Here is a 16,900-nt window from a genome sequence, read left to right on the forward strand (position 1 = left end):
GGTGTAGCGGATAAAGCCTCTGCCTACAGTGCCAGCATCCCATATGGGTGCCAGTTCGAGTCCCGGCTGCTCCACTTCCAATCCAGCTCTCTGCTATGGCCTGGAAAAGCAGTAGAAGATGGACCAAGTCCTTGGGCCCCTGCACCCACTTGGAGGACCCAGAAGAAGCTCCTTGTTTCTGGCTTTGGATCGACATAATTCCAGCCGATGCGGCCAATTGGAGAGTGAACCAGCGGATAGAAGACCTCTCTCTCTCTCTCTCTCTCTTTCTCTTTCTCTCTCTTTTTTCCTCTCCTTCTCTCTGTGTAACTCTGACTCTTTCAAATAAATAAATCTTAAAGAAAAAATTATGCTTGGTAGACATTCAAGTCTCTCTTCAAGTATCTTTGAAGTAAGATACAGCCCAGAGAGAAGCACCCAGTAGCAACATGGACAGAAGATTCAGTATCAGCCAACTCAATCACCCATTATTCATTTCCAGGAAAAAGCTAGCATGGAAACCAGAGTGCATCAAGCTTACGGAAGACTGGCTGTACCTAATAAGAAGACCGCAAGGTAAGTAGAGGTAAAGATGCAGATCTCCACTTACTACCAGATAATGAGTGCGGAGTAATAGACTATCTAATCATTCCCACTGGTGAGAAATGAAGCTTCAGTGTATTGCCAGTCAGATTTCTACTGGTTCAAGAACCAAGTGCCCCTGAGCAAGCCTGTGGATGGCAGCCTGTAAGTCCAGAGCAGCAGTGGCCGCCTGCACCTGGCACAGGGCTGTCCCTGTACTTGACACAGTGACACCTGCAAATGGGAGAGTGAGAGACAGCCCTGCAGAGGAGTCTGGTCCACGGGAACACCAAAGTGGGAAAAGGAATCCACAAAGGAAGACAAATCACTTCAGACATTTATTCTTGAAAAAGAGATGACCTTCACAGTGTAATCATACATTAAATTTCAGACAAAGTATTGATGCTATAAAGGATAATTTTTACAAATAATTCTCAGAAATCTTTATTCTCTCTATAGAACATTTTCCATTTAAATATTTTATGTAAGTTCCTCTTTCTTAAAAAAAATAGAATTTTTATGATTCATCAGCCTGAAGTATTTTATAATACATGTTGCTTGAGTTAATGAAAATGCTGGGATGAAACTTATTACTTAAATTATTTTAAGGTACATTATACAGCCTGTAGAAAACTGCCATTTTCCCCTCAGGATAAACCAATTCCCTCTGGTTTTGCATAATAAATACTTGCAATTCTCAAATTCAGGCATTGTAAAAATCACTGTATCCCTTTGAAACACTACCAGCCAATTGTCTTCCTCAGCTTAAGTACATTGAATTGCTATGTTGTAGATGATTATAATCCAGGACGCAAATTAAGTCAAAATTAACTGCATGCAACATCTATTACAAAAGAATTTATAAACTTACCAGCTGAAAGTTTGAAACAATAATAAGAAAACACAGGAAAAAGGAAAATTTTAACATGGAAATCATTATGGGAAATACCTTTATAATTAACTAATTACTTAATGACTGCAGACTATCCAATATTATAACTACATTATAACATATTATTAAAAGTAATGAATTTTCTTCTTTGAAAAAAGTGCAAACTGTGAGCTGTTTTACCTGTGGCTCAATAACAGTCTAGGGAAGGAATATCAGGGAAGAATCACCAGGGCTACCTACCCTGAGGATGTTCAAAAAGTTCTTGGAGGGCCTGGCACTGTGGCGCAGTAAGTTAATCCTTCGCCTGCGGTGTCAGCATCCCATATGTGCACCAGTTTGTATCCTGGCTGCTCCATTTCCAATACAGCTCTCTGCTATGGCCTAGAAAAGCAGTAGAAGATGGCCCAAGTCCTTGGGCCCCTGCACCCATATGGGAGACCCAGAAGAAACTCCTGGCTCCTGCGCCGGATCGGCACAGCTCTGGCCGTTTTAGCCATTTGGGGAGTGAAACAGCAGATGGAAGATCTCTCTCTCTCTCTCTCTCTCTCTCTGCCTCTTCTTCTCTCTCTGTGTATCTGACTTTCAAATAAATAAATAAATCTTGAAAAAAAAAGTTCTTGGAAATGTGCATTTCAAGAACATTATACATGAAGTTCAAATTTTATTCCATCAAAATAAATTTATTTTTAATTCTATTTTCCATAGGCTTTTTGAAATTCCTTCATAGAACTGTTCCATAAGACATATGAAAAGCCGGCGCCGCGGCTCACTAGGCTAATCCTCCGCCTAGTGGCGCTGGCACACCGGGTTCTAGTCCCGGTTGCCCCTCTTCCAGGCCAGCTCTCTGCTGTGGCCCAGGAGTGCAGTGGAGGATGGCCCAGGTTCTTGGGCCCTGCACCCCATGGGAGACCAGGAGAAGCACCTGGTTCCTGCCTTCGGATCAGCGTGGTGCACCGGCCGCAGCGCGCTGGCCGCGGCGGCCATTGGAGGGTGAACCAACGGCAAAGAAAGACCTTTCTGCTTGTCTCTCTCTCTCTCTCACTGTCCACTCTGCCTGTCAAAAACAAAAACAACAACAAAACAAGACATATGAAAAGTAAATAAGGTTCCCCCTGTTTTTATCGTGAAATGATCAGGGAAAGAATTAAAAGGGAGCTTCCCAGGCACATAAGTCAGAGCTGGCTTCGGGAACAGACAAGCTGCATCTGGCACAGGGCCTCACACTTAGAAGGGTAAGACACTTGGTTTCATGTTCTAGTCACCATCTTGAAAATCTTAAAGAATTTTTGATGGAAGCAACCTGCCTTTTGATTTTACTTTGGATGCTTTAAATTTTGTAGCTATTGTGCATATGAAAAGCCAAGTAATACAGTGTTGGGTGCACAGAATCCAAACAGAGAATAGTCACTGAATGATTGAAATAAAAATGATTCCCTAGTTTCTGATATTTTAGTGTGCACCAAATAATTTGCTTTCTGAAAGGAGAATGATCACATGAAGAAATCTTCCCTACTGAAAATCCTTCCCCATTCAATTTGGCATTTTAGTCTCTTCCCCCTTTTACTCACCCATACTGTGTGTGATCAGGAAAACACTAGTGTCCAAATCACATAATGCTGGTGTTCAATTCAGAAATCTGGGCTACCCAGGCAGGCCACCAGAGCTTCTTGCATATGACAGCGCATTTCCCTGAACATTTATTTAAGGAAACACAAATGGTAACTATTTCGATTTGGCAGGTGTATCCCTTAGGCCCTGGAGCAGGGAGAGCTCTCAGACTCTCTGGACTCTGGAAAAGCAGTGAATCATCCTGTTTCCCTAAAAACTAGGAAAGTGATTTGACTCTGGCAAAGAAAGATTGCATAGTGGGTGGATGCCACTCATAGGTACTTTTGTAGGTAAGTTGGGGATTCCTGCAAAATTGATGTCATATTTTATTGTAGCACAGAAAATACTATGGAGGCAGGCTTGGTGACCCCATAGTTACCACTTGACTCTGCTCCTATAGCCACAGTGATTGAGTAAAATGTGGTCACCAGTTTCCAGCACAGCTCCTTCCCTGAGATTTTGAGCCAAGACAGTCCATACTCCCTCCATCCAAGCCGAGGCAGGCATTTGGTGTGGTGGTTAAGCTGCCACTTGAGATACCCATGTATGATATCAGAGAACCTGGGTTTGAGTCCCTGCTCTGTTTTCCGTTCTTGCTTCCTGCAAATATGCATCCTGAAAGGCAGAGTGTGATAGCTCAATTACTTGGGTCCCTGTCACTGACGTGGAGATCTGGCATGGAGTTCCAGTCTCCTGGTTTGACCTGACTGTGGCTGTTATGGGCCTTTGAGGGGTGAACCAGCAGATGAGATCTCCTATCTCTCTGTCGCTCTCTCTCGTTCACTCTCTCGCTCTCGCTCTCTCTCTCTTCCTTTAAAATTATTTTAAATTAAAAAGAGAGAAAGAGATTTACAGAATTAAAATGCCTTGGAAAAAGTCAAAATTTACAGAGAAACAAGGGGCTGAAACAGATGTGCAAGAAAAGCAAAACCAGGCCGGTGCCACGGCTCACTAGGCTAATCCTCTGCCTTGCGGCGCCGGCACACCCGGTTCTAGTCCCGGTCGGGGCGCCAGATTCTGTCCCAGTCGCCCCTCTTCCAGGCCAGCTCTCTGCTGTGGCCAGGGAGTACAGTGGAGGATGGCCCAAGTGCTTGGGCCCTGCACCCCATGGGAGACCAGGAGAAGTACCTGGCTCCTGCCATCAGATCAGCACGGTGCTGATGCGGTGCTGATGCGGTGCGCCGACCGTGGCGGCCATTGGAGGGTGAACCAATGGCAAAGGAAGACCTTTCTCTCTGTCTCTCTCTCTCACTGTCCACTCTGCCTGTCAAAAAAAAAAAAAAAGAAAAAAGAAAAAGAAAAAAGAAAAGCAAAACCCAGAAACCCACAGAGTACAGAATAGCTGCCTCCATTCCTATCGGTTTTCCAGTTTCCAACTCCCTTCTGAAAAGGCCCAGCTTATTTACAAGTTTATTCTATTAAATAAATTTCCTTTCACTGAGCTAGCTTTGTCCCTTGCAATCAAAAGTCTGGTACACTATCTCTGAAGGATATGTTCTAGGTTATTTGGTAGCACTTACTGTGAATTCAAGCACCAAGCTGAAGTCACCTAAAATAAGACCTAAGGTTGACCATAAGAGCTGCCAGTGGATCAGGCAAACCTGTCTCCTCTCAAATTCAAGAGAAACAGAATCAATTATAACAGCCTTATACAAGCTACAAAGTCTGTGCTTCCTCCCTATGCCCATTCCAGCTATTTCAAATGTACTCACATAGTGCTTATTAGCTGCTCTGTTCTTTTCATATTGCCAATTAGAGAGTAGGAATTCTAGCCCAAGACTGCCTACAGTTCTGCCATACCCAGAGCACCAGTATAAAAACTACAGAAGGATACCAAATTAGCCAAGGGTACCCAGGGGAAAGAAAAGAATGGCAAGAACATGATCAAAGCCAACCAGGGACCTAGACTCAAAAGTAATTGAAGTGGTCTTCCAAGTCCTTCACTATCCCCATGATTGGTATAATCTGAGGAATCCAAAGGAGAAAACATATTGATGATTTTCTTGTTAAATGCATTCAAGATCTTTGCTGTAAGCCTTCTTATTATCTTCCCATACTGCTCCATTTGTCATCTCTAATAAACTTTCAAAGGCACAATAATGCCAAGAACTCTCTTTTGTCCTCAATAGCATTTAGCAAAGCACTGAATACGTGAAGGGTATCTAAAAGTACTTATTTAACTCAGGTGTTGGAATGACCAGTTTCCCAAATGGGGTTAATGAACTTCTATTTATTACATAGGAGAATGTAGCCCAGTATCTTGATGGATAAAAGAAAAAAAAGTGTAAAACACAAGGGAAAAATGCTTCACCTACCCTAACCTATAAATCTTAATTGATTTTCAAGTCTTTGTTGAATTTTCCCCTAATATTATTTAGGGCTTTTTCACAGTATGGATTTCTGCAAGGCCAAGCTTGAAACACATTATTTCAGCCCAGTTGAAGTCACACACAAACACACATACACACACAGTTCATATTGCTTTGGCCTAAAGCAAATTCTTTACCGAGCGTTCCCTTAGCACAGAAGGTAGCACCTTGCATAGGTATCTGTGCACAATGGGAACTTAATAAGTACTTTATTGTTTTATGTGGTTTATTGTCCTAAAGCTTCCAAATACCTCAAGAATAGGGGTGAAATGACATTTTAAAGGCTGTTTGTGAAACAGCACCAAAGAAAAGATGCTTGTGGCCATCGCTCCTCCTCCTCAACTACTGTATCAGGTTAGGTTATGCTCTTGAAATCAAAGTTTCTTCATTTTGATTGTTTGCCGTCATTATCGAATGCCTGGCTCACCTCTGAGCTCTGACCACTGGGACCTTACCCCAGTTGGTTACGCTGGGCCACGGCAGATTCATTCCTGGCCTATCTTGCCTCTCTGATTGGATGAATCCTCTATAAATTAACCCAAAGTAACCACAAATGCACTGGGTTCCTCTTACCCGTGTAATAGAACTTTGGAACTCTGGATTTTTTGCCTCTAACTTTGACCAATTACTTGCATGTTTGACACTTGTCTAATCCACGCCTGTCATTTCTGGATCATAACAACCTTAGTGGGAGCCATCCTCTTTCTTTTGTTATTTTCTTTATTAACTTTCCATGCTCCATTTAAGTAGATATCATATGAGTATTTATTATATCTCTGAAGAAGCAAAGATGGAAGAACATAGAGTTTCTGACTTGAAGACTCAGAATCCACTGAGGGAGACTATCAATTAAGCCATGAGAACACAATATGATAAGTAAAGTGCTCATTCTTTTGGTAAGAATCAGGGAAACTCTATAAAGCATATGATGCCTAGACTAAATTTTGAAGGCTATCAATTATTTTGCCCAAATCCTGTATTATTGAGCAATGTTTCGTACATTACTTTTAGGCAGTATGAAGAAGACTTATAAGATTAGGTTTAAATTCTACAAATATCTCAGGCAGGTATGTGCAGCTTGAGAGAAGGAAGGGTAGAAAATATATCTATGTAGCTTTTACTATTTTAAAACTTACATTTAAACCTTATCTATTTTTCACAGTTCATTATATTTACCATTTTCCTTTCATTTATAAAAATTATTTAATGACATCTTAAAGGTCATCATGAGGGTAATAACAAAAAGATAATCCCAGCTGTTCCTGAGTGGTTTTCTATTTTTTTGTTGAAAAAATTATAGAAAAAAACTAAATTATTAATTAATAATTACATATTCTTATTAATATGATTTTTAATTTACCATATGAGTTCCTATTATAAAATACGAACCCAAGAATTATCTCATATAACTAACCAATCATAACTACTCTAATATTTTGGTATTTATCCTTATGAGAGTACCTCTATAATTACTTGATAACCAAGCAGAATTCTACTAATAGAGATGCAACTTTAGATTTAGTACAAAGTCACCTTCCAAAAACACTTTAAAGTGGATACTGGGGGACAGGTGCTGTGGCGCAGTAGATTAAAGCCCTGTCCTGCAGCGCCAGTTCTAGTCCTGGCTGCTCCACTTCCGATCCAGCTCACTACTATGGCCTGAAAAAGCAGTGGAAGATGGCCCAAGTGCTTGGACCCCTGCGCCCATGTGGGAGACTCGGAAGAAGCTCCGGGCTCCTGGCTTCAGATCGGCACAGCTCTGGCCGTTGCTGCCATCTGGAGAGTGAACCAGCAGATGGAAGACCTCTCTCTCTGTCTCTACTCTCTCTGTAACTCTGTCTTTCAAATAAATAAAATAAATCTTTAAAAAAAAAATAAAGTAGATACTGGAATGCTGAGTAGAAAGATAACCATTATCAGACAATAGAACCTTAAAGAGAATTAGTTTATCAAATGAGTTTCACCTGATAACCAGGATCCAGTAGGTTACTGAGAAAATGAGATTTTTAAGAGTTGAGAAACTAAGCAATGAGAACTGGCCTAAAATTATTGATAGCAGCACTAGAAAGCCAAGAGTGAACATGAGGAAATTGTGTATTTTAGGAGAAGAGAGGCTCTGGGGTAAGAGAAAGAAAAAAAAAAAAAAAAAACAGAAAAAAAAGCAAAGAATCACTATGTTTGCTAAGACTGATATTAGACATTCCATCTCAGGACAGCATTCAGGGAAAATAATCATCCTCTCTGAAACAACTAAGAGATGGGAGCAGTTCTGGAAGCAGCACTAGATATAAACATTTCACAGTTCATTCCTGTAGTCAACTACAGCAAAAAATCTGTTGTCAACTGAGAACTCCACAAAAAAGTACTGAGGGCTCTGAAAAGTAAATGAAACCAAGCAGACTGCAGGGAGCAGTGGAAACTTGGAAAAGAAACTGGGAGATGGTTCCCCCTTTATTTTCATATGTACATGTGTGGAACAGACCCAAACCAGCAGAGTAAAGGCTTTGAGAAGTAACTGACACTTAAACCACAGCCCATATCTCAGACTAACACCTGAATTACTCATGTGGAGAATCAATTTAATCTAGCAATAAAAGTGCTTTGAAAATGGAACTGAGACATAAACCACAAAAAGACAAGAAAGAACACTTGGTGCTAGCCAACTCAAGTTATTTGCCCTCTAAACATTGACATCCTTCAGAAGATCATAACTGGATCCAGAGCCAATACAATATAATATTCTTGCAAACAGGAAATATGACCAATTTTTAAGATATGATTAAAAGATGACATTCCCAAGATATCCTAAGTGTTGGAAATAACCAGGCGAAGAATTTAAAGCAGCTATCATAGCTATACATTGTGAACTAAAGAGGAACATATTTGAAATGAATGAAAGGATAAGCATTTTTAGATCAATAGATGAATGCACATCAAAAAAAAAATTAACCAAATGGAAATTTTTGAACTGAAAAAAGCAATATCTAAAATAATAATCTGTTAAATGGACCAAATAGGAAATTGGAGATGACAGAGAAAACCTCAACGAAACTGGAGCTAAATTAATAGAAAGTATTCAATCTGAATAAAATACATAAAAAATATTCTCAAAAATTAGCAGAGCCTTAGTCCCATGGGACATTACCAAAACTTCTGCATACATGACATTAGAGTCCCAAAAAGAGAGTAGAAAAAGATTGGTGTATTTGAAAAAATGTTGGGAAGGGGACTGGCTTTGTGGCACAGTACATTAAAGCCACAGCCTACAGCACCAGCATCCCATGTGTGTGCTGGTTGAAGTCCCAGCTGCTCCATTTCCCATCCAACTCACTGCTAATGTGCCTGGGAAGGCAGTGAAGGATGGTCCAAGTCCTTGGGCTCCTGCACCCATATGGGAGACCCAGAAGAATCTCTTGGCTCTTGGCTTCAGCCTGGACCAGACCATTTTGGCCGCCACTTGGGGAGTGAACCAGCAGATGGAATATCTCTCTCTGTCTCTCTTCTTTCTCTGTGACTTTATCTTACAAATAAATTTAAACAAAAATCTTTAAAAAAAAAGTTGGCAAAGCATTATTTAAATCTTAAAGGTTAGGTGTTAGCAGATTTCAAGAAGTCCAGCATTTCCTTATTAGAGGACAATTCTCAATGACATTTATGACATTTTACAACAGCTTTTCTTCTAGATTATGTATTCAAGCATATTTGTCTAGGAAAAAAATCTGGGGTGATGGAGATAATAACTTTTTTTAAGACAGAAGGCAGATTTGTTTCCTGATCATTATATAAAAAGATAATGTGTCCTTTCAGGCAAAATGTATGACAACAATTCCTCTCAGTCCATTTAAAATATGGGTTATCCAAAAGCAATGGTTCAAACCTAATACAGCACTTTTCTGGACATTGTACCATGAGATACGAGAGAAAGGTAAACCAATGTGAATATAAGACTCATATTACCTGCAGTGCCATGAGTAATAAAGTCATTTATCTCATCTAGGAGTAGCATCACATCTCTTCCCAGCATCTGCTAAACTATAGAAACTAACAAATCAGCCTCCAAGTAGGGTAAAAATCTCAGATCCTTCACAATTCTCCAAATAAGATAACTTAAAGTAAATCCTGAACTCCCTATAACCTAAATTCTGAACAAAACTACTGAAGAACATACAGGAAATGAAATGACATAGCTATATACCTGTAGAACAATTTGAATCATCATGGATTTTGGAATAGAAATTATGGAGATTGGAAGTCAGTGGAATAGTACCTTTAAATTGCTACAATAAAAGAATTATCAACTGAGAATTCCTTATCCAGAAAAAAAGTTTCCTTCAAAAATGTATGAGAAACAATATTCTCAGATGAAGGAAAGCTAGTAAAATTCATCATCAATGGATGTGATCTGTAAGAAATAACAGACTAGAATTTTTCAAACCAAAAGGGAAAAATAACAAGAAAACTTGACTCTTTAGAAATAAAAGAACAATAGAAAAGATAGATACCTAGCTAAACAAACAAGATTACTTTTTCCTTTTAAGGTCTGCTGAAAGCAAAAATTATAATATGCTGTACTGAGATTTTCAAAGTACATCTGTCATACATATGATAACAAACAAAAGAGACAAGACAGTTGAAAAGAACTATGTTTGCAAGTTTTCTGTGTTTCACATGAGCTCGCATAATATTAATCATGGTAGACTATGAAAGTTTACATTTATGTTGTAATCCTTAAAATCACTGAAATGTAGCTTGAAGCTATATAATCAAAAACTTAATGTTCAAGTTATCTAAAATAAGACAGAAACTCACATGTGATGTGAGTAATAACTGAGAATCAAAAGACAAAGGGGACAGAAATAAATAATACAATGGTAGACTTTAATCATTTCAAATAATTGTTTTAAAAGTTAATGGTCTAATTCCAAAACTAGGAAGGAAAACTCATTCCATAAAGTCCAGTGTTACACTGATAATAAAACAATATCAAAATGAAACTTCAGTTCTTAGGAAATAAAATAAATTTCAAGTTATATATTTGATTATAAATGTAGCATTTTATGTATAATATTATATTCTTATAATAATATGTGATAAAGTTATAATAGTAAGCTTAAACATTTTTACCCTCAAGAGTGGAGTAAAATCTGGTAGGATAAACTGCATAGAAATACAAATTAATGGGAAAAAAGCACTGAAAAATTGTTTAAAAGGCGCTTGCCCATATTTTTTAACTGCATGTTAACAAAGGCAAGTCACAATAATATTTAGATTCTATTGGGAACATTTTTAAGTGTTTTAACAAGTTCTTTAAATATACCAATACTTACCATATGCCAGAAATTATACCTTTACAGCTATTAAAGTTAGAATGATACATTTTAGGAACTAACTTGGAAATGTACAATAACATTTATAGATTTTGAAAATCATTTTGAGGTCATTCAAGTGAAAAATTAAAAGACTTTTTAAAGCAGAAAATCATCACAGCTGAGCTCTAAAAGATATAGCTCTGTGGTAGGATATGACAGGAAAGAAAAAAATGTCTTTTTTTTTTTGGTGTAAAAAGTGTAAAACAGCCAGCCCTGTCCTGATTTCCGCCCCTTCAGCATTACTGGACCTACTCAGAGAGGAAGTATGTTAATATCCATGAGAGGCAGGGTGCTATCTTCCCCTCTCACCAACTGGCCTTCTGGGAAATGACTCCACCTCTCTGCCAGGAGATTGAATGAGTCACCCCCATTCCACACATGCTTAACCCCCACCCAACAGCATCACAGAAAGGGGGCCAGGGAGGAGAACAGAATTTGTAGATCCTGAGCATTAACTCAGAGCATTTCAAAAATTCCATAAGATTTTTCTGAAGTTATTTTGTTCTTCTCTTTAGATTATATTAGATACAGTTTACAAAGTGATGTAACATTTTTTCTAAAATATCAATAACAACCCTCCAAAAGGAACATCTTTTGCAATAATATAAAATTATGATAAAATTATATTCATCTAAAAATATATGTAAGGTACATAGATTACTTCTCCTGAATAGAGTTCAGGAAACAAAGAACACATGTGGTTTTCTGCATGTATAAGCAGATTTCAAGTAATGTCTGCAACCCTGGTTCCTAAGAATCTTCTGTGAAGGAAAGATGTGGACATTATATAAAATAGAAAACTGCCTAGATCAAAAGAACTCCTCCCTTTATTCAGACAGCATATCTTCTGTGTGGCTCTGCTTCCATGACCTGAATCAGAGCACACTTTCTCTGGGCAATCAACAGCTAAAGAACCATCCAGCTAGAGTAGAGAATTTGGACTAACCCCTCTAAAGGAAACGGCAAGGTGCACTCCTCCTTGTATGACCCTTACCGAAAGGAACCCAGTGTCATATCTTTTCTTCCAGAGAAGGGGAAAATGGAATTGATCTTTTGGTTACATAAATTGTAAATCCAACAACTAAGTTCTTTTGGCTATTTGATCATGTGGACATAACAAGCTTTCTGTCAAGAAAAAAGCTTATAAAAAGAATTAGAGATAATTAGAGATGAGGAGAACCATCTCCAGGAACTATCTGATCCCAACCAGAGGTGGTGCCTCCAAACACGTGATAGTTCTTGTGCTTGATGTGGTGAACCAGTGCATAATCCATCCAGCTTCCTTTTTTTTTTTTTTTTTTTTTTTTTTTTTGAAAGGCAGAGTGGACAGAGAGACAGAATGGTCTTCCTTTTCCATTGGCAATGGCTGCCGCGGCCAGCACACAGCGCTGATCCGATGGCAGGAGCCAGGTACTTATCCTGGTCTCCCATGGGGTGCAGGGCCCAAGAACCTGGGCCATCCTCCACTGCACTCCCTGGCCACAGCAGAGAGCTGGCCTGGAAGAGGGGCAACTGGGACAGAATCCGGCGCCCCGACCAGGACTAGAACCCGGTGTGCCGGCGCCGCAAGGCGGAGGATTAGCCTAGTGAGCCGCGGCGCCCGCAGCTTCCTTCTGATACGCTTTCCTGAAGTCAGAGCACATCTCTGTGCTCCACAGAGCACAGAGGCTCCAGTCACAGGTTCCACTTGTGTAGTAATTAAAAGGAAGAACTGAAAACGAAGCTGTAGCTCCACGGCTTCTCTTGGTATTCCAGATCATGCGTGGCTGTTCCCTGATCATGGCGACTGAATTGATCATAGGAAAGGTGGTAGCTCTTTTTGCTGGCTCTGTAACATGAGCTCAAAGTAATCTCTGGATGCTTAATTTTCTGTTTTCTCTATTTTCCCACTGATCCTATAATCAATGTAGTAATTGTAATTACTGTAATTAATCCTTTATCTTAAACTAGCTGGAGTGGTTTCTGACTGATATGCCTCTATTGGCCTGGTCCATCTGGTACAAGCTGCCGGTCGCAGAGTACCTTCCAGATTCCATGCCCCGGCAGTCTCCAGAGGAACAGTTAACATCAAGCTGCATCTGAAATTTGCAAATATTCTGCCACAACTCTTCTCATCAACATCCAAGGAGCTCAACATTCCCTTCGAAGAGAAGCATAAAACCCCATAATGCACTTGTCCCTGCCTAGCTAATTTTGAGCCCTCAATAGGAGTCATCTCTGCTCCGTGTTGTCCTATATTTCTAAATTCATTTGTCTGAATCACCATATGGTTAACATTCCTGTAAAATGTCTCTTTCCTTCCTGAAAACTGTACTGTATGGAAACTACCATGTTACTTAATTAGATCTTCACATTCCTGCTTCTAATGACTTAGACTATAGTACTGGAATATTTCAGATCTTGAGGGAAAAAAAAAAAAACAAGTTTTTACATAGCTTATTTCCTTTTTGAACTTCAAACAAGACTTCTGTGTAGGTGTCACAGCTTACTGATTTCCTCTCTAATTCCCTCTTCTTCTAAAAAATTGAAGTCCTCTGCTTGCTTTAAGTAGTAATTTTATCAACATGTACAAGCCAATGAAATTCCTTTAATTTAGGCTATTTGATGCAATGCACAAAACTCCCAAGAGGAAAGAAAATATATTTTGTTTCTCCACAACTCACATCCATCCACAGGTAATCAAAGCTAAATTATTTTAAACCTGCATGTACTTGAAACTACATCCATCAGAAAGTAATTGGGCCAGAAAAAAAGGCCCTTAAACCACACCTATAATCTTCCAAGATCTTGTAATTCACCTGGGACTATTTGGATTGCTTTTGAACCTCCTGGTCTCTTCTATAACTTTGCCTAGGCAATTTCATCCCCATACACACCCGCAACATGGTTTCACCTCTTTGTTGTACGACATTACCATAAATTGATCCTAGTATATAATCTATTGCATATTCTCTATTCTCTGGTCACATAATAACTACCCTGTGTAAGTTCATTGCCACTTGCCTTTCATGTTCTATGCACCTTGAAATAGAGTGACCTGCCTTCCCTTGAGTGATTAGAGAGAGCAAAGGTGGTGGTGTTTGGGCAGATCCAGTGCCAAATTGCATCCTGAGTTCACCAACACTGGTCAACTGTTTGCGCCTTCATTCCCTCATCTATAGAATGGGATTCATAACACTTACCTTATTATGTTGTCAGAGAAAACAAATGAGATAATTTATGTAGAACACCTGGCTCAGCACCTGGTGATATAAAAAGGGAAAGGATGAGTCTTTTGAAATGTAATTCTCCAGATGTGATTTTATAACTCAGCCTATTGCTCATGACTAATGGAGGATTTGTTTAAAGCCCCTAGAGGCACTTTCCCAGATGCCATATGATTCATTTCTGGAACATTTTACAAATAATCAAAAAACTTTTTTTAAAATTTTAAGGTAGTGTATCACGCATTCAATGAAATGAAATGTCATAATTATACAAGTGGCAGAGATGGCAGGGGGCCCTGCTAGCCCCGTCCTGCCTCCTGATCCTGTCTTTCCACAGTTATTTCATGTGTTCACTCAAGGAGAATTCCTCCAGTGATGTTTCTCCCCAGGTTAGTTCAGGATAGACTATGTCTTCAATATCTTTATCTTTGTACTAAATGACTTTAGTCCAAACTTGAGGTGCACAATGGTCCTACTATATTGTCTTGTGTAGTATTATTCTTCAAACAAACCTTACATACACATTAAACTCTCAAAAGCAACTGATATGCCCATAATCACAAAATGCAAGTAAACATGTAACCAGAAATTGTCAAGCAATGTGTTTTGGAATTGGAGATGTTTCCCTAAAATTTGCTTCTGTGATTCCGGTGTTGAATACAGGACAGGGGCAGGCACTGCCTCGGACTAAGAGAGGAAATCTGACAGCTGTTTGCTTTTATCAATCACTAGGGTTTGAAGCAAGACCCATCATCTTCCAGACTTGGGGTGAAGCAAATTTATATATACAATTGATGCAGGATAGAATTCAACTTATTTTGTCTCTAAACAAAAGAGGTTATGCTTTCTATTTGGTCAGCTGTAGAACATATGTTATTAAAGTACACAGGTCACATACCAAATTTAATTTGCTTCCATCAGAAGATCAACATGGAAAGAATTGTATTTAACTACTAAAAATGCTGTAACAAGCAAACTTGAATAATTTGCTGTATTTTGGCTCACCTAGTATGAATGTACTGATAGTAAATATTTTTTAAACTTCTAGTAAAGAGCTGCACTTTTGAGAGAAATTTGTACTGAAGCAAACAGAAAAAAGCGAACTTGACATTGATCTTTACATATTTAAATCAAAGTTTCTAATAACTTGGAAAATTCAAAGGAAAATTAAAATTGGCATGTAAAACTCAGAACATCAAAATGTTCATAATCTAACCATCCAAATTTTGCATTACTCATTAACATTTTGATGTTCCATTTTTTTTTTCTCTACTGACTTTTGAAAGTATTTATAATACATAACAATTTAATTTTATATCATGGTGTTCTTCCAATACATCATTATAACATGGTCACTCTAAATATAATTTAAAACTCTGTGAACATGACCTCAATAATGCCATAATATTATATGGATGTACATAATTTCTTTAACCATGGTCAGTTAGAATACTACCAATAGTTTATTTTTTATACAAATCTTTTGTTCATGGGCCAGCATGGTGGCATAATGGGTTAAGCCATTGCCTGCTGGCATAATGGGATGCCAGTACTGGTTAGAGTTCCAACTACTCCACTTTTTATCCAGCTCCCTGTTAATGCACTTGGGAAAACAGCAGAAGATAGCTCAAGTTCTTGGGTTCCTACACTCACATGGGAAACCCTGAAGAAGCTCCTGGCTCCTGGCTTCAGCTTGGCCCAGCCCTAGCCATTGCAGCCATTTGAGAAGTGAACCTGTGGATGGAAGATTCTCTCTCTCTCTCTCTCTCCCCTCTCTCTCTCCCCTCTCTCTCTCTCTCTTCCCCCTTCTCTGTCCCCTCCTTCTATACATATATATATACACACATTACATGTAATGTGTGTATATATATATATATGTATATATATATACAGATCTACCTTCAGAATAAGCAAAATAAATCTTTAAAAAATTTCTGTCCATTCAAGTTTATCAAAATTTCTGGTCATTCCTCAATAAAAAGTTAGAAATGTTCAATTACTAGGTCAAAATGCTTTAACATTTTAGAACTCTTAATGTTATGCTAATAGCATCCTGTTTAAAAGCGTGAAGTTTTAAACCCAGACATATTATGGGTGGAACCCTGCTTCCATCAGAAGTATGCAATATATATATATATCCTTGGGCTTATTATTTGCCCTCTCTGGGATTCTATGGCTTCATCTGCAGAGCAGGGATGATACTTCATAAGGTGAAGTACTAAGAAGATTAGGTGATATATAATTTTCATAAGGCATAATGATTAAAAAATCTACCTGGTTTGAATTCACATTTGACCAATGACTAATTGTGTGATCTTGACTTAGATTCCGGATGTTTCAGTTTCATCTCTAGAACAACAACAACAGCAACAACAAAATCTCATAGTGCCAACATCCTAGGATTAATGCAAGAAAAAAATGCATTAACACATGTAAAACGAAGCATGGCCTGTTGGAGAGAAAGCACCTAATAAACATTACTGTTGCTCTTGCTAGAAAGAGTATTTTCCTAGTGCTCTCAAATGGTGAGCACTCCACTCCTATAATAACTATTTATTATAGGTTCCTTTCTAGAAAGATTGTGTAAACTTCCTTAAAGCCAACATTAATATGCACCTATGCTTTATCTACTCTGAATAACAACAAAACCAAACAAAATTAACAATTTGAGCAATCATATAATTTGTTTTGAAATCTTGAGATAATTTGATGTCCATCTAAGGTTTCAGTTTTATTAAAAAGAAAACATTTACCTTTTATTTTAATAGCACAGTGAATATTTACGGGGAATTTTTACGATATTTAGAATTATGTTTCAAAAGGCTTCAGGTTTTAATCCCTGAAACCCATGCTGTTTGGGGACTTCTTGTGTCACTGTTCCTAACTCTAAACACC

The 16,900-nt window shown here is 38.5% G+C and overlaps 1 long non-coding RNA gene across 5 annotated transcripts in view; it reads right to left on the reverse strand.

The window, feature by feature from the left end:
* LOC103349875 (uncharacterized) overlaps positions 1 to 16,900 on the reverse strand; it is a 124,899-nt gene that overhangs the window by 18,505 nt on the left and 89,494 nt on the right. For 2 of the 5 annotated variants that reach the window (XR_016234516.1, XR_016234512.1), the window contains exons 3-4: positions 16,280 to 16,401; positions 13,982 to 14,041 (exon numbers count right to left, since the gene is read on the reverse strand). This is a non-coding gene — a long non-coding RNA (uncharacterized LOC103349875). Of the gene's footprint in view, positions 1 to 13,981; positions 14,042 to 16,279; positions 16,455 to 16,900 lie in introns of all 5 variants that reach the window. The other 3 variants (XR_016234514.1, XR_016234515.1, XR_016234513.1) reach the window with 3 other exon arrangements.

This window comes from Oryctolagus cuniculus, chromosome 5 (assembly GCF_051225735.1).
Source record: "Oryctolagus cuniculus isolate XC-2025 breed Fujian yellow rabbit chromosome 5, ASM5122573v1, whole genome shotgun sequence".
NCBI classification, from domain to species: Eukaryota; Metazoa; Chordata; class Mammalia; order Lagomorpha; family Leporidae; genus Oryctolagus; species Oryctolagus cuniculus.